Genomic DNA, 18,033 nt, shown 5'->3' with positions numbered 1-18,033 from the left:
GGTGAACATTGATATAGCTCTTTCCCCTTCCCCCCATTTTTTAAATGTAACAAATACTTTTTATGTTCCCCTCCCCCTTCCCCTTTCCCCTTCCCCTTTGGGAAACGTGTCAGGAACTAGATAGTTTAAGATGAGCAATTGAGGGGACTGAGAGATTGATCCACACAGAGCCTGGATTCTTTTTGCTTCATCGTAAGGCTTTCTGCTGGCCAGCCTAATTAAGTACCCTTTTAACAAGAGAACCTTGTGGAAATCCAGCTGGAAACTCAAGAAATTCAGGAAGCAGGACCACAGAGGTTATACTCTGGGATCCTGGCCATGAGGTTGGATGCCTCACCTTGTTGAAAAGAGACACTGGACCTAAATGGCGCAGCATGACTTTGTTCCTGCTTGGCTAAATTTCTCAACACCACAGTCAGCTAAGTCACCTACAGCGACTTTCGAAAAACACGGAGAGCACCTACCCCGAGGAGATGGTAGATTTGGAGTAAGCCGTCGTAGACATAATTCCTCTGATGGCTTTTTCAACAATGGACCTCTTCGAATGGCAGGAGATTCATGGCACCAGCCCTCCCTGTTCCGCCATGATTCTGTGGACTCTGGTGTCTCTAAGCGAGCATATGCTGGAATCACAGGGAACCTATCTGGTTGGCATGGCTCTTCACGAGGTCATGATGGCATGAGCCAGCGTAGTGGGGGTGGCACAGGAAACCGTCGCCATTGGAATGGCAGCTTCCATTCCTGGAAAGGCTGTGCCTTTCAGGAAAAGCCACCTACAGATATTAGGGAAGAGAAGAAAGAAGATAAGGTGGAAAAGTTGCAGTGTGAAGAGGAGGACTTTCCTTCTTTGAATCCAGAAGCTGGCAAACAGAATCAGCCATGCAGACCTATTGGGACCCCTTCTGGAGTGTGGGAAAACCCAACCTAGTGCCAAGCAACCCTCCAAAATGCTAGTCATCAAAAAAGTTTCCAAAGAAGATCCTCCTGCTGCCTTCTCTGCTGCATTCACCTCACCAGGATCTCACCATGCAAATGGAAACAAATCGTCAACCATGGTTCCAAGTGTCTATAAGAACCTGGTTCCTAAGCCTGTACCACCTCCATCCAAGGCCAGTGCGTGGAAAGCTAACAGAATGGAACACAAATCAGGACCCCTTTCCTCTAGCCGAGAGTCTGCTTTTACCAGTCCAATCTCTGTTACCAAACCAGTAGTACTGGCTGGTGGTGTAGTTTTAAGCTCTCCCAAAGAGAGTCCCGCCAGCACCACTCCTCCGATTGAGATCAGCTCCTCTCGTCTGACCAAGTTGACCCACCGAACTACTGACAGGAAGAGCGAGTTCCTGAAGACTCTGAAGGATGACCGGAATGGAGACTTCTCAGAGAGCAGAGAGTGTGAGAAGTTGGAAGATTCGGAGGACAACAGCACACCTGAACCAAAGGAAAATGGGGAGGAAGGCTGCCACCAGAATGGTCTTGCGCTCCCTGTAGAGGAGGATGGGGAGGCCCTCTCGCACTCTTTGGAAGCAGAGCACAGGTTACTGAAAGCAATGGAATGGCAGGAGTATCCTGAAAATGACCAGAATTGTCTTCCCCTCACAGAGGACCAGCTCAGAGAGTTCCACATGAAGACAGAGCAGCTGAGAAGAAATGGCTTTGGAAAGAATGGCTTCTTGCAGAGTCGAAGTTCCAGCCTATTCTCCCCTTGGAGAAGCACTTGCAGGGCAGAGTTTGAGGACTCAGACACGGAGACAAGTAGCAGTGAGACATCTGATGACGATGCCTGGAAGTAGGCGTATAAATGCTCACAGTTAAATCTGACCCAGTAAACTCAGCTTGTGTGTTTAGGGGTTATACAGAAGAAATCGTTCTTTTCCTTTTCCTTTTCTTATTTTATTGTTGAATACTTCATGCACAAGGGAAATAATCATATCCCAAAGAGAGAGCGAGCGATTGGCTTGTTTAGCTTTTGTTGTTGTTCTTCCCTGTTGTCTGCTTAATAGAGAGAACTTTGTGTGGTGGGAAAGATTTTTAAAGCACACACACACACAGTGTATATGGGACAATGCACAGGTGGGAGCTGGCAGTGCACAGAGGAGGAGACACTGGTCTGCAGCAACAGCTTCTACTACCAGCCCTTGGGGCACTCACCTCTGTGCTCAAGCAATCATTGTCAATGACAAAGTGACTATTGAAGTTATAATTGTATTAAATTAATGCTAATAATTTGGATATTTTATTTTATTTCTGGCTGCTCGGGTAACGTTAGCCCTTAACCAAGCATATGTGTTTTTTTTCCCTTTTTTTTTTTTTCTTTCTGGGTACAGCTGTAAAATATTTGGATATAGGAAATGTTGTGTTATTCTCACAGCCTTGATATTCAGGGTGGATTGTAAAATATAAATTTTTGTGAGATTTCAAAGATTAAGATTATTTTGATAACATTATTTACAGATTTAAAAGATGTGGCTATCACAAGTCTGTTGAGGGGGAAAGCTACTGCATAAAATAACTAACTTGGAATAAATATTTTGCATCAGTAAAAAAAAAAAAAACTTTTCTTTCAAGGAGCAAGTATCTTTTAATTTCATGACTTCAGTTACCATGTGCAGTGATTTTGGAAACCAAGAAAATAAAGTCTATCACTATTTCCACTGTTTCCCCATCTATTTCCCATGAAGTGATGGGACCAGATGCCATGATCTTAGTTTTTTGAATGTTGAGTTTTAATCCAAGTTTTTCACTCTCCTATTTCACTTTCATCAAGGGGCTCTTTATTTTTCTTTGCTTTCTGCCATAAGGGTGGTGTCATATGCATATCTGAGGTTCTTGATATTTCTCCCGGCAATCTTGATTCCAGCTTGTGCTTCATCCAGCCCAGCGTTTCTCATGATGTATTCTGCATATGTTAAATAAGCAGGGTGACAATCTACGACCTTGACATACTCCTTTTCCTATTTGGAACCAGTCTGTTGTTCCATGCCCACTTCTAACTGTTGCTTCCTGACCTGCATACAAATTTCTCAAGAGGCAGGTCAGGTGGTCTGGTATTCCCATCTCTTTCAGAATTTTCCAGTTTGTTGTGGTCCACACAGTCAAAGGCCTTGGTATAGTCAATAAACCAGAAGTAGATGTTTTTCTGGAACTCTCTAGCTTTTTCAATGATCCAACAGATGTTGGCAATTTGATCTCTGGTTCCTCTCTGCCTTTTCTAAATCCAGCTTGAACATCTGGAAGTTCACAATTCATGCACTATTGAAGCCGGGCTTGGAGAATTTTGAGCATTCCTTTGCTAGTGTGTGAGATGAGTGCAATTGTGAGGTAGTTTGAACATTCTTTGGCATTGGCTTTCTTTGGGATTGGAATGAAAAATGACCTTTTACAATCCTGTGGCCAAGCTGAGTTTTCCAAATTTACTGGCATATTGAGTGCAGCACTTTCACAGCATCATCTCTTAAGATTTGAAATAGCTCAACTGGAATTCCATCACCACCATTAGCTTTGCTCAAAGTGATGTTCCTAAGGCCCACTTGACTTCGCTTATCAGGATGTCTGGCTCTAGGTGAGTTATCACACTATTGTGGTTATCTGGGTCATGAAGATCTTTTTTGTATAGTTCTTCTGTATACTCTTGCCACCTCTTAATATCTTCTGCCTCTCTTAGGTCCATACCATTTCTGTCCTTTATTGAGCTTGTCTTTGCATGAAATGTTCTCTTGGTATCTCTAATGTCCATGAAGAGAGCTCTTCCCATTCTGTCGTTTTCCTATTTCTAGGCACTGATCACTGAGGAAGGCTTTGTTTCCTCTCCTTGCTATTCTTTGGAACTCTGCATTCACATGGCTATATCTTTCCTTTTCTCCTTTGCCTTTCACTTCTTTTCTTTTCACAGCTATTTGTAAGGCCTCCTCCGACAACCATTTTGCCTTTTGCATTTCTTTTTCTTGGGGATGGTCTTGATCACTGTACTTGGATGGAATCTCAAAAATGACAGAATGATCTCTGTTCATTTCCAAGGCAAACCATTCAATATCACAGTAATCCAAGTCTATGCCCTGACCAGTAATGCTGAAGAAGCTGAAGTTGAGCAGTTCTATGAAGACCTACAAGACCTTCAAAACTAACACCCCCAAAAAAGATGTCCTTTTCATTATAAGAGACTGGAATGCAAAGTAGGAAGTCAAGAGATACCTGGAGTAACAGCCAAGTTTGGCCTTGGAATACAAAATGAAACAGGTCAACAGCTAATAGAGTTTTGCCAAGAGAACACACTGGTCATAGCAAACACCCTCTTCCAACAACACAAGAGAAGACTCTACACATGGACATCACCAGGTGGTCAATACCAAAATCAACTTGATTATATTCCTTGAGCCAAAGATGGAGAAGCTCTTTATAGTCAGCCAAAACAAGACTGGGAACTGACAGTGACTCAGATCTTGAACACCTTACTGCCAAATTCAGACTTAAATTGAAGAAAGTAGGGATGACCTACTTTCTCTGACCTGACTTTAGGTCAGTTATGACCTAAATCAAATCCCTTCTGATTCTACAGTGGAAGTGACAAATAGATTCAAGGGATTAGATCTGATAGACAGAGTGCCTGAAGAACTATGGACAGAGGTTTGTGACATTGTACAAGAGGAAGCAAGGTACAAAGGGGGAAGTAATTAACTCAAAAGATAATCAGAATTAGAGAGCACCTTGCAATTGTAGATCTGAAAAATTCTTCTTAATATGCAAACCTTTCTGTTGGTATTGTATGATATCAGACTGGAATGTAAGCCTCATGAAGGCAGGGACAATGTCCGTCTTATATATTCTTCTTCCCACCCTTCAGCATAGCACGTGGCTGATAGGGATCTCAATGTTTGTTAAGAAAATTAATGTCTTTCTGAATTAGTGAGTGGGTGGCTCTAGAGAAGTAAGTGAATCCAAGCAGATAAAAATATTACCTCCTTCCTTCATGTAGCACTGGAAACAGAATTTTTTTCAATCCAGATAAATGAACCTTCTTAAAAATATGTACCAGACATTGAGATCATATGAAAGTAATGCAAAAGATAAAGCTAAAAGATTGGTTCTTCTCAAGACAATACTGTAACTATGGTCACATGAAATATACACATGAATATATACATGAATATACACATGAAATAACAATAGGAAAAACAGTAAACTCTTCTCTCCTTCCATTTCTCCTTCCACTTTAAACACTTAACCAGGAAAAAACTATTTGTGATAATATACCTCCATTCCAAATTCCATGTTATTTTTAAAAGACTATTTAAGAGGAAAGACAAATATTTCCCCAACTGCCAGTTTAAAAATGAAAAGTGTTTGTGGTTAGGTCATTAAAGATGAGAAAAATTCAGAAATGAGAACTAATTAAAGGTAGAATATTTAGCTATATAATCTGAAATACTGCCAGTAATGGTAGAAGTTAAGTATTGACTTATTTGTAGCAACATGGATGCAACTGGAGATTATCATACTAAGTGAAGAAAATCACAGAGAGAAAGACAAATACCATATGATATTGCTTACATGTAGAATCTAAAATATAACACAATTGAACCTATCTATTGAAACAGAATCAGTGACATAGAGTATAGATTGGTGGTTGCCAAAGGGAAGGAGAGAGATGGATTGGGAGTTTGGGATTAGCAGATGCAAACTGGTATGCATAGAATGGATAAACAAGGTTCTTCTGTAGAGCGCAGGGAACTACATTCACTATCAGTGTGATAAACTATAATGGAAAAGAATATGAAAAAGAATATACATGCATATGTATAACTGAGTCACTTTGCTATACAGCAAAGTGCTATACAGCAGTAATTACACAACACTGTACTTCAATAAAAAGTACATTTTCAAAACAAAAAATTATGTACTGAACTTAACATAAACCAAATCAAGAAATTTCCCATATTCATTTACTACCCCCACCCACCTCATGAAATAGTTATTAGTCTATTATCAGAATTTTAGATATTTTTTAACATGGAGGATCAGGATGGATAACTGTTCAAGATTATGTAAGTTATCTGTCAAATTTAATTTCTGGATGGCATCAAATTTCAAATTTAATTTCCCACTGAATGGGCTGGGCCTGGATCCAAACACAAGTGGTCAGACATGAGAGTCAGCCTCTGCCACTGCAGGCAGTGATAACAAGGCCTGCCCTGGGCCTTACAGCTGGTCAGTGCTGTCACTTACAGAGTTCCCACTGAGCTTCCTAACAATTTGGGAGGTATCATTTTTGATGGAATTCCAGTTAAACTATTTCAAATCCTGAAAGATGATGCTGTGAACTGAAAGTGCTGCACTCAATATGCCAGCTAATCTGGAAAATTCCCCAGTGGCCACAGGACTGAAAAAGGTCAGTATTCATTCCAATGCCAAAGAAAAGCAATGCCAAAGAATGCTCTAACTACCTCACAATTTCACTTATCTCACACACTAGCAAAGGAATGCTCAAAATTCTCCAAGCCCAGCTTCAACAGTACGTGAACTGTGAACTTCTAGATGTTCAAGCAGGATTTAGAAAAGGCAAAGAGGAACCAGAGATCAAATTGCCAACATCTGTTGGATCATTGAAAAAGCTAGAGAGTTCCAGAAAAACATCTACTTCTGGTTTATTGACTATACCAAGGCCTTTGACTGTGTGGATCACAACAAACTGTGGAAAATTCTGAAAGAGATGGGAATACCAGACCACCTGACCTGCCTCTTGAGAAACTTGTAACTCAGGAAGCAACAGTTAGAACTGGGCATGGAACAACAGACTGGTTCCAAATAGGAAAAGGAGTATGTCAAGGCTGTATATTGTCACCCTACTTATTTAACTTATATCTGGACTACATCATGCAAAATGCAGGGCTGGATGAAGGACAAGCTGGAATCAAGATTGCCAGGAGGAATATCAATAACCTCAGATATGCAGATGACACCACCCTTATGGCAGAAAGTGAAGAAGAACTAAAGAGCCTCTTGATGAAAGTAAAAGAGGAAAGTTTAAAAGTTGGCTTAAAGCTCAAATTCAGAAAACTAAGATCATGGCATCTGGTCCCATCACTTCATGGCAAATAGATGGGGAAACAGTGGGAAAAGTGAGAGACTTTATGTTTTCAGGCTCCAAAATCACTGCAGGTGGTGACTGCAGCCATGAAATTAAAAGACACTTGCTCCTTGGAAGAAAACTTGTGTCCAACCTAGACAGAATATTAAAAAGCAGAGACATTACTTTGCCAACAAAGGTCCATCTAGTCAAAGCTATGGTTTTTCCAATATTCATGTATGGATGTGAGAGTTGGACTATAAAGAGGTCTGAGCGCTGAAGAATTGATATTTTTGAACTGTGGTTTTGGAGAAGACTCTTGAGAGTCCCTTGGACTGCAAGGGGATCCAACCAGTCCATCCTAAAGGAAATCAGTCCTGAATATTCATTGGAAGGACTGATGCTGGAGCTGAAACTCCAATACTTTGGCCACGTGATGCGAAGAACTGACTCATTGGAAAAGACTCTGATACTGGGAAAGACCGAAAGCAGGAGGAGAAGGGGATGACAGAGAATGAGACAGCTGGATGGCATCACTGAATCGATGGATATGAGTTTGAGCAAGTTCCAGGAGTTGGTGACAGACAGGGATGGTGGACAGCCTGGGGTGCTGGAGTCAATAGGGTCGCAAAGAGTCAGACACAACTGAGTGACTGAACTGAACTGACTGATAGATGAGAAAATGAAAGCACAGGGAAGCCAAAGAACTTCTCAAATCTACAGAATATGTACCCAGAGACACCAAGTCCTGACACCATTTTATTATAGCACAGTGGCTCTCAAATGACAAGTATGTGTCATTATTCTGTCACAGAATTTGGGGGAAGCCAAAGCTTTGGCAACCCACTCCAGTGTTCTTGCCTGGAGAATCCCAGGGACGGCGGAGCCTGGTGGGCTGCCATCTCTGGGGTCACAGAGGGTCGGACACGACTGAAACAACTTAGGAAAACAAAAAAGCTTCTAGAAAAATTTGACCTTCAAGATGTTCACATGACCTAAAGCTAAGAGAACCACAGTTGCTGCTTGCTGATATTTTTTCTTATTTAATGGGAATTCATTTCCTCCATCTACCTCTCTTGCAGTGACTACTACTCTTTGGGAACTAAGTTGTCCAAATCTCCCCATAGGTTTTGTGTGTGTGTGTTTTGTCTTTTTTTTTTTTTTTTTTTTGGAGTATAACTGTTTTACAATATTGTGTTAGCTTCTACCGCACAATGAAGTGAATTAGCTATATGTATACATATATTCCCTTCCTCTTGAACCTTCCTCACAGTCCATCATCTCACCCTTCTAGGTGATCACAGAGCACCACACCGAGCCCCCCCCCCCATAGGTTTTTATGCACTAGAAATATGTGTAGTGAGCCAAAGAGTGCCTTAGTAGCCCAACAAGCATCAGAGACCATGTCTCACATTCCAGTGGTTGTCTCAAATGGGAAGAATTTTTGGTAATCTCCCCTTAGAGGTTTAAGTCTTTGATTAAGTAAATTCTTCAAGACAGCACAAGATCCATGTGGTTTACTTTTGACATAAATCACATCATGGGCCCTGATAACATTCCAGTTACTCTTTGTAGTTACTCAAAGAAATGAAGTCCCTTCTGAAATGTGCTAGCCAGGAAAGAATGCCGTGTTCTGGTGAGGCTGCCTGAAGGCTGTCATGTGATTTAGATAAAAGATTTCCAATGAGCAGCTGAGTCACAAATCATTCATTTAATGATTTAAACTTATCAAGAAGCATCTGCTCCCCACAACTCAAAATGTAAAATGCTGATAAGTTCTAAAAAAAAAATAATAATAATAAGTTTAATGTAATTTAACATCCTCCTATGAGTTCTGCAGTTGTCAGCATCAACAGAATCAAATGACAGCTTTCCACATAGCTGGAAAAAGTGGAAAAGTGAAGGTAACTTCAGACTCAGCAGAGAATCTCAGAGAACTCAGGCTATAGCAGACATCATTCCTTCTACCTCATTTTCCCTATCTGAAAGATTTTCACCAAATGAGAAGGTTGAATTGGAGACTGTTCTCAGGATTCACAGCCCTGTTGTCAGGGCTCTCCAGAGAAACAGAAGCAATAGGAGATATATAGAAATAAATGTAAACATATAAGGAGATTTATTATAGAAATTAGATTAGGCTACTATGGAGGCTGAGAAGTCCCATGAGCTATCAACTGCATACAAAGAACCAGAAGAGCCAATAGTGTAGTTCAACCCAAAGTCAAAAGCTTGAAAACCAAGTCCTAAAGTCCGAAATCCTGGGAAAGAGGAGCTTTGATGTCCAAGGGTGGGAGAGGTGGATATCCCAGCTCAAAAAGTGACCTTCCCCCAGCTTTTGTGTTCTACTGGGGCCCTCAATAGATATGATGTTCCCTCCCACATTGGTGAAGGTGGAGCTTCTTTACTCAGTCTACAGATTCAAATGTTAATCTTTTCCAGAAACATCCTCATAGACATACTCAGAAATTATGTTCTATCAGCTACCTGGGCATCCCTTAGCCCAGTCTAGTTGACACATAAAATTAATGATCATAGAGACCATATTTAGGGGATCCATTCAGTTCAAATTAGGTCCCCTGAGAGCCTCCTTTTGTCAACCTCTCCACTCTCTGCTCTCCAAATCCTGGATTCATACAATCTTTTATTTTTAGAAGTATATAACTGGAAAGGCCCTCAAGAGATCTTTACTCTAATTTCCTGATTCACAAAGATTTGTAATTGATCTAGTTTTTGGAGATCTCAAGAACTGAATCCATAGTTTTCTCTTGCTGATTAGGCTTTTTTTATGAGCTCCAACGGTCTAACAAAACACTTTTTCTAGAAAATTAAACTCATGTTCTGTTGTATTCTATACAGTTGCAGAATAGTGTTGACTTTTTATATCTGAAAAAGCAATCATGGAGTCTTCAATGCTTTTTCTTTCATAAGCCAACTGTCTTAGTTAAATGTGGTTGTTGTTCAATTGCTGTCATGTCTGACTCTTTGTGACTCCATGGACTGTAACCTGCCAGGCTCTTCTGTCCTCCACTGTCTCTGAGTTTGCTCAGATTCATTTCCATTGAGCCAGTGATGCCATATAATCATCCTCTGCCATCACCTTCTCCTTTTGCCTTCAATTTTTCCCAGCTTTAGGGTCTGTAGACAAGTAACAGAAACTAACTCCAGCCACCTTCACAGGGACTTTATTAAAAAGATGTGAAGATATTACATACTATATAAGATGATACAGCTAAACATCAGGAAAGAACTGGAACTACAAAATGGAAAGACTCTAGAACCAAGGTGATCCTCTGATCACTAGCAAGTAAACAGTCAGAATACAGACAGAAGCAAGACTCCCCAGTTTCAAGTCCCTACTCTACCACAGGCAGCTGCTTTCAGAAAAGAGCCTTTGTTACAAATACCTCCTTCTCACTCATGATCAAATCATATAGTGTTTTTGATCTCCCTGCAAGTCTACTACACTTCCCTAAATGTTGTCACCAAAGTACAGAGCAAATTCCATGGGCAGAAGAATAGAAATGCACTGTTATTCCTATAAAGTATCTTCCCTGGTGGCTCAGAGGTTAAAGCGTCTGCCTCCAATGCGGGAGACCCAGGTTCGATCCCTGGGTCGGGAAGATCCCCTGGAGAAGGAAATGGCAATCCATTCCAGTATTCTTGCCTGGAGAATCCCATGGATGGAGAAGCCTAGTAGGTTATAGTCCACGGGGTCACAAAGAGTTGGACACGACTGAGCGACTTCACCTTCACCTATAAAGCTTAACACTTTACATGCAATGAGAAATACTCATAGAGTTTATATATGTACCTAATGTCACTTCTGCCATCATCCATGACATTGTGGCAGATCAGCTTGCTAATTTACAAGTAAGGTTAAAACTTCAGGCCTGACATAGTCCTGACAACCTCTAAAGAACAGAATAAGAAGACAGACACAACATAATCTTCCCATCTCCACCATACCTTCATAGTATCCCCTGAAGGCTCTTAGGAGGAGTATCTGGGTGTCCCATAATTCAGGAAAAGTAAAGAGCTGTTGATGATTAGATGGTTTGCTATCTGCAGAATCCTTGAAAATAACCTCCACTGGCTTCAGAGTGAAAAACACTAGCTTGTGTTAATAGTTTCTTCAACTTTGTTCCACTCTTGACATATGGGCACTTTTATGTTCTTTCTGATTCTTCAAAAGCTTTTCCATGACTTTTACTAACCTTCACAGTTAAAGAATAACTTAACTAACATAAAGCAATGGCCAAAGTACCCTAGAAAGCAGTTTATCCATGGTGATACAAAACAGATTTTTTTAACTACTGGCCATTACTGGCCATTTTTTCATACTTTTGAATCCATTTAGTGAATCAAGATGTATTACTAAAATAAAACAAAATACAATTTTCTTAGCAAAAAAAAAAAAAAAAATGATGCTTTTAAGCCCAGATAACAAAATGCTATGATTCAAACTGTTTTAAAGAGTAGGAAATTGTATTCTGTCACACACAAAAAAATGTTGAGAGTTAAGGTGAGCTCCAGATGTGCTACTTCAGGACCCTCACTCTATTTCTCTGCAGTTCTCTTGGCTCAACCCTTCTCCAGCTGGTAAAGATGGCTGCAGGAACTTAAAGCATCATACACAATTAACTTTGTAACCAGAGAAGGGATCTTTGTTTTATGAGAATGAAACCTTTCCCAGTGGCACCTACTAAACTTCTTCCTAACATCTCACAGTCCATAATAGGGGCACTCACCCATTCTTAACCTAACCACCGGCAAGTGGAATGGGCTATCCTTGGTTTGGACCCAGAATCATGTCACACTTGCTAAATTCTGGGTTTGGAAGGGGAAAATGAGAATAAAAATTGACGTTAAAGCTTGATTTTAAGATTTCTGTGACTTTTCTTCTGGGAATTATAACATGCTGTGCTATTCTTATTGTCCTTGTCACATTTTTTCAGTCAGCTATCCAGGAAGTGTTTGTTGAGCACCAAGCATGTGCCAGGCATTGTCTTCATTGTTGAGACATACAAGTGTTCAAGACAGACTCGTTGCTTTCATGGAGCACACGTTCTTCTGACTTGTATTAGAGTTATCTTGGTACTGCATCAGTCACAGTTCTCCAGAGAAACAAGATCAACAGGTGATAGACAGATGACATGTAGATGTGTGCATGCCAAGTCACTTCAGTCGTGTCTGACTGTTTGTGACCCCGTGGGCCGTAGCCTGCCAGGCCCCTCTGTCCATAGGATTTTCCCAATAAGAATACTGGAGTGAGGTGCCATGGGAATCTTCCCAAACCAAAATTGGAACCCGCATCTCCTGCATTGCAGGCTGATTCTTCACCGCTAAACCAACAAGGAAGCCTGATAGGTAAGTAGATAGATAGATAATAGAGAGGTAGGTAGATAAATAAATTTTAAGAAATTGGCTCACTCAAAAAAAAAAGAAAGAAAGAAATTGACTCACTCAATTGTGGAGGCTGGTCAATCTGAAATGTGTAGGGCAGAGCAGCAGGCTGGAAATTCAGGTACAAATTGGTGTAATTTTGAGGTAGAATTATTTCTTATTTGGGAAACTTCAGTTTTTTCTAAGTTTTCAATCAATTGGATGAGACCCATCCACATGATCAAGGCTAATCTCCTTAAAATCAACTTATTGTACATATTAACTATATTTACAAAATACCTTCACAGCAATATCTGGATTAGTGGTTGTTTAAATAACTAGGCACTATAACCTAATCAATCCTATACCTCAAACTAACCATCACAGATGGCTTGTTTATGTCAATGCCAGCTTCTTGAAAAAGAGATTGCATCACATACCTATCCCTGGTGGCTCAGACGGTAAAGAGTCCACCTGCAATGCAGGAGACTGGGTTTGATCCCTGGGTTGGGAAGATCCCCTGAAGAAGGGAATGGCAACCCACTCCAGGATTCTTGACTGGAGAATCCCATGGAGAAAGCAGCCTGGCAGGCTACAGTCCATGGAGTCACAAAGAGTCAGACACAACTAAGCAACTAAATTTTCAGATACCTATCAATCTGTAATCTCCATGGAACCTTACACACAGCTTTCCAGCAACTAGATGTTCAAAAAATGTGTGCCGTTGAATTCCTTAAGCTTCATTTTATGCCACATGGTCTGTCTGAATGTCTGCGAATGAGAAGTTCTTATCAAAGAAGATCACCCAGAGCTGAAACAAAATCATGAACCATAAAGAAAAGGCGACAACCCCACCCCCACCCACTCAGGCTGATCTGAAGACTCTTTCAAGTTATACACCCCATCTTGAAGCACATCCCAGACAATCACACCAATGTCAAAGAATTACATTCCACTAAAAAATGCTAGTAAGTACACCACATGCCTTTTTGGGGGAAATGAATTTAAGCCTAGGGCTTAAGAGACTTCATTTTTCCCTTCTGACCCTGATCTTTTCTTGAGCCATTTGATCTGCTTCTTTTCATAAAGCAGATGTTCCTGGAGAGATCGCACAGGGAGCCAGGGGCCAGAGCCAGTCCTCTGATCTGCGTGTGTTTCCACTGGCCACCCAAGGGGTGCCAGGCAAACTGCGGCCTCTGAGTCAGAGTCTGGCCTTTCTAAGCATGCCATATACCTGATAACTTATTGCTTCCTCCCCCCTCCCATCCAATCCTTAAGGAGAAATACGCTTGCAGTGTGTTCTCTTGTTGTGTATGCAGATGCCTGATCCACAAGGCATTTTGTATAAGCTGTTTCCTCCATGGAGTTAATCTAGACACACTCTTAAGACTTGAGCCTCTGTAGCCCAAATTAAGAAAAAAAAAAGAAGTTAATAAATCTTCACTCAGCACCTACTCTAAGCCAGGCACTGAACAAGGCATATACATTAATATAATTAATCTCCCTTAAAACATTATGATGTATTGTTATATCAGTGATATTAATATAAAAGAAGAAATTCAAATCAGCTATAATCCAAGGCACAGATTGCAAGTCAAAAAAGAGGCAAAGCTAATTAAGTGTAGTCACCCACCTTGGTTCTCTCACTGACTGAGCAAACTAATCATAAGATAACTATGTCCACCTACCAGTTGAGTACACTCTGGTGCAATGTAACTCAGAGTATTCTGAAATATCCAGACTTTTCCAAAGCAAACAGGGAAAGTTAGTATTGGGATTTTTGTTGTTGTTGTTGCTGTTTTAGCATGAAAGGAGTGATGTGTGTGTGTGTGTGTGTGTGTGTGTGTGTGTGTGTAATGGAAAGTGAATATATCATCTTAAATAAAATTCTTTTCTGAAAGCGTATAAATCTGTCATTGAAACAGAAGCAGTATTGAAGTCACTATTTAAAAGGATATAGATTTCTCAACATGTTTTCCAAAGCCACATTCTCTTTTAAGGAGAATCATCAGTCATGGTCCCAAGCCTCAAAACATAGTTCAGTTGATCTCAGTTCAGTCGCTCAGTCATGTCCAGCTCTTTGTGACCACATGAACCACAGCACACCAGGCCTTCCTGTCCATCACCAACTCCCAGAGTCCACCCAAACCCATGTCCATTGAGTCGGTGATGCCATCCAACCATCTCATCCTCTGTCGTCCCCTCCTCCCCCTGCCCTCAATCTTTCCCAGCATCAGGGTCTTTTCAAATGAGTCAGCTCTTTGCATCAAGTGGCCAAAGTATTGGAGTTTCAGCTTCAACATCAGTCCTTCCAAAGAACACCCAGGACTGATCTCCTTTAGAATGGACTGGTTTTATCTCCTTGCAGTCCAAGGGATGCTCAAGAGTCTTCTCCAACACCACAGTTCAAAAGCATCAATTCTTCGGTGCTCAGCCTTCTTCACAGTCTATCTCTCACATCCATACATGACCACTGGAAAAACCATAGCCTTGCCTAGATGGACCTTTGTTGACAAAGTAATGTGTCTGCTTTTTAATATGCTGTCTAGGTTGGTCATAACTTTCCTTCCAAGGAGTAAGCATCTTTTAATTTCATTGCTGCAATCACCATCTGCAGTAATTTTAGAGCCCAGAAAAATAGTCAGCCACTGTTTCCACTGTTTCCCCATCTATTTCCCATGAAGTGATGGGACCAGATGCCATGATCTTAGTTTTCTGAATGTTGAGCTTTAAGCCAACTTTTTCGCTCTCATCTTTCACTTTCATCAAGAGGCTCTGTAGTTCTTCACTTTCTGCCATAAGGGTGGTGTCATCTGCATAGCTGAGGTTATTGATATTTCTCCCAGCAATCTTGATTCCAGCTTATTCTTCTTCCAGCCCAGCTTTTCTCATGATGTACTCTGCATATAAGTTAAATAAGCAGGGTGACAATATACGGTCTTGATGTACTCTTTTTCCTATTTGGAACCAGTGTGTTGTTCCATGTCCAGTTCTAATTGTTGCTTCCTGACCTGCATACAGGTTTCTCAAGAGGCAGGTCAGGTGGTCTGGTATTCCCATCTCTTTCAGAATTTTCCCCAGTTTATTGTGACACAGTCAAAAGCTTTGGTATAATCAATAAACCAACACATAAGACCCTATTAAATAAGAATAAATTTGTTAGCCAGTGAAAAAACACATATTTCCTACTAGGTCTTCAATTAATTTTGGTTCACACCACAGAAAATTCTTCTGCTCATAACCTGAGAAAGTAAATCAATCAAGACTTGGGTCTTACCTCAATGAGTTGTATAATGAAATGGATGGAAAAATGGAATTCTGAGGTTGTGAAAGCTATTTCATGGAATCCTGAAAAAAATATATATAGTACCAGGAAAGCAAAAAGACAGTCCTCAAAATGAGAGAAAATATTTTTAAGTCATAGATCTGATGAAGGACTCATATCTAGAATATATAAAGGATTCAGTAACATAAGGATAAATAACCCATTTAAAAATGAGCAAATGATCAGACCAGTGATTTCTCTAGAGAAGAAATCTGAATGGCCAGTAAGCACACAAAAATAAAAATCAGCACTGCAATGAGATATCATTTCACATCCAGCTAGAACTGCTGTGATCAAAGCGTCGGTCACTAGTGTCGGTGAAGATGTAGAGAAATTGGAACTCTCAAACACTATTGGTAGAAAGGCAAAAATAGTGTAGCCATTTTGGAATACAGTTTGGCAGTTCCCCAAAGAACCAAACGCAGAATTACCATATGATCCAGGAATTTCACAGCTAGATATTTATCAAGAGAAATGAATACATATGCCCACACAAAAATACACAAATATTCAGAGCAGCATTATTCATAATAGCTAAAAAGTGGAAACAGCCCAAATGTCCATCAAATGATGAATGGATAAATAAAATGGGATATATCTATACAATAGAATAGTGTGTGTGTGTGTGTGTATGTGTGTGTGTGTGTGTGTGTGTGCTCAGTCATGTCCAAATCTTTCCAGGTCCAATGGACTATAGCCCACTAGGCTCCTCTGTCCATGGAATTTTCCAGGCAAGAATACTGGTGTCATTTCCTACTCCAGGGGCTTTTCCCAACCCAGGGATCAAACCTGCGTCTCTTTCATCTCCTGCACTGGCAGGTGGATTCTTTACCACTAGCGCCACCTGGGATATTATTTGGCAATAAAAGGGATAAAGTACCAATACTTGCTACAACAAGGATGCACCTTGAAAACATTAGGCTAAGTGAAAGAAGCCAGTCACAAAAGACTGCACACTGTATGCGTCCATATATACAAAATGTCCAGAATAAGTTAATCTAAACTAACAGAGAAGAAATGGGTGCTTGCCTGGTGCCTGAGACATGAGGTTTGGGGAGAAGTTGGAAGTGACTACTAATAAGTATACATTTTTTGCAAAGAGTGATGAAAATTTTGTAAGATATATTATGATAATGGTTGCACAGCTCTGTGAATATACTTTAATAAAGCATTTAAATAAATAAATTGGATGGTACATGAATTATGTCTCAAAAAACCTTTAAAGTCTTTTATCAAATTGAGGATAGCCTGGGGGAAAAAAATGAGATTTTACTCCAAGGATCTAAATAGAATTTTTGTGAGTAGAATGCATCATCTTTAGGTAATTTGGCTATCTTGCAGTGATTATATTACCTATTGTTTGGGTATGAAAAGTTAGAGCAATATCAATCTTGTTCCTAACACCATAATATTTAGAAAGAAGAATATGGCAGTATTCTACAATAATTATTTCTCAATGAATTTCTATAGCAATATATTCACCGTAACTAGCAATTTTACTATTATTTACTTATTATATTTTTAAATCAAGTACTTTCCCTCTTAAAGTACATATATTTTAAAGATATTATTTTCTTATCATAGTTAGAAAACTAGCTTCACTTGCCATAAATAAAAGATGACTGTTAAGTACAATAAAAATAAATCAATATTTTAAAATTCTATATAAATAAATGTTGCTACCAGAATACTTGAAACCCAGGACTTGTTATCTTTTTTGTTAAAATACAAGATTGATGTGTTGTATAAAAGGAGAGAAGGTTAGCACTCCCCTTGACAAGGAAGGAAGAAGCTCTCTAGCCTGACAACATTCATATGGTTAAAGCATTACCACCTTCTTGGTGGCATCAAACCACTGTTTTTTAGATGTCAACTCCAGGAAGAAAACTATTAAAGATACAAACGCATGGAGGCTAAACACGCTTCTGAATAAACAACAAATCACAGAAGAAATCAAAATATGCATAGAAATGAATGAAAATGAAAACACAACAACCTCAAACTATGGGATTCAGTAAAAGCAGTGCTAAGGGGAAGTTTCATAGAAATACAAGCTTACCTCAAAAAAACAAGAGAAAAATAAAATGAATAACCCAACTCTATACCTAAAGCAACTAGAAAAAGAAGAAATGAAGAACCCCAGGGTTAGTAGAAGGAAAGAAATTATAAAAATTAGGGCAGAAATAAATGAAAAAGAAACAAAGGAGCCATAGCAAAAATCAACAAAGCTAAAACCTGGTTCTTTGAGAAGATAAATAAAATAGAC

General features: G+C 39.8%; 2 non-coding genes and 1 pseudogene across 2 annotated transcripts; all 3 read left to right on the top strand.

The window, feature by feature from the left end:
- The first annotated feature begins 312 nt into the window (after nucleotides 1–312).
- LOC138077091 (vasculin-like protein 1 pseudogene) lies at nucleotides 313–1,808 on the top strand (annotated as a pseudogene).
- Nucleotides 1,809–10,608: 8,800 nt separating this feature from the next.
- Nucleotides 10,609–10,680, top strand: TRNAW-CCA (transfer RNA tryptophan (anticodon CCA)). The gene has a single exon. It is a non-coding gene; the product is annotated as a tRNA-Trp (tRNA).
- A 6,825-nt stretch (nucleotides 10,681–17,505) lies between these two features.
- On the top strand, nucleotides 17,506–17,631 carry LOC138077330 (U6atac minor spliceosomal RNA). Its single transcript, XR_011144777.1, has one exon. It is a non-coding gene; the product is annotated as a U6atac minor spliceosomal RNA (small nuclear RNA).
- The last annotated feature ends 402 nt before the right edge of the window (nucleotides 17,632–18,033 follow it).

The sequence above is a fragment of the Capricornis sumatraensis genome, chromosome 3 (assembly GCF_032405125.1).
Source record: "Capricornis sumatraensis isolate serow.1 chromosome 3, serow.2, whole genome shotgun sequence".
In the NCBI taxonomy this organism is placed as follows: Eukaryota; Metazoa; Chordata; class Mammalia; order Artiodactyla; family Bovidae; genus Capricornis; species Capricornis sumatraensis.
This window is presented reverse-complemented; position numbering and strand designations above follow the sequence as displayed.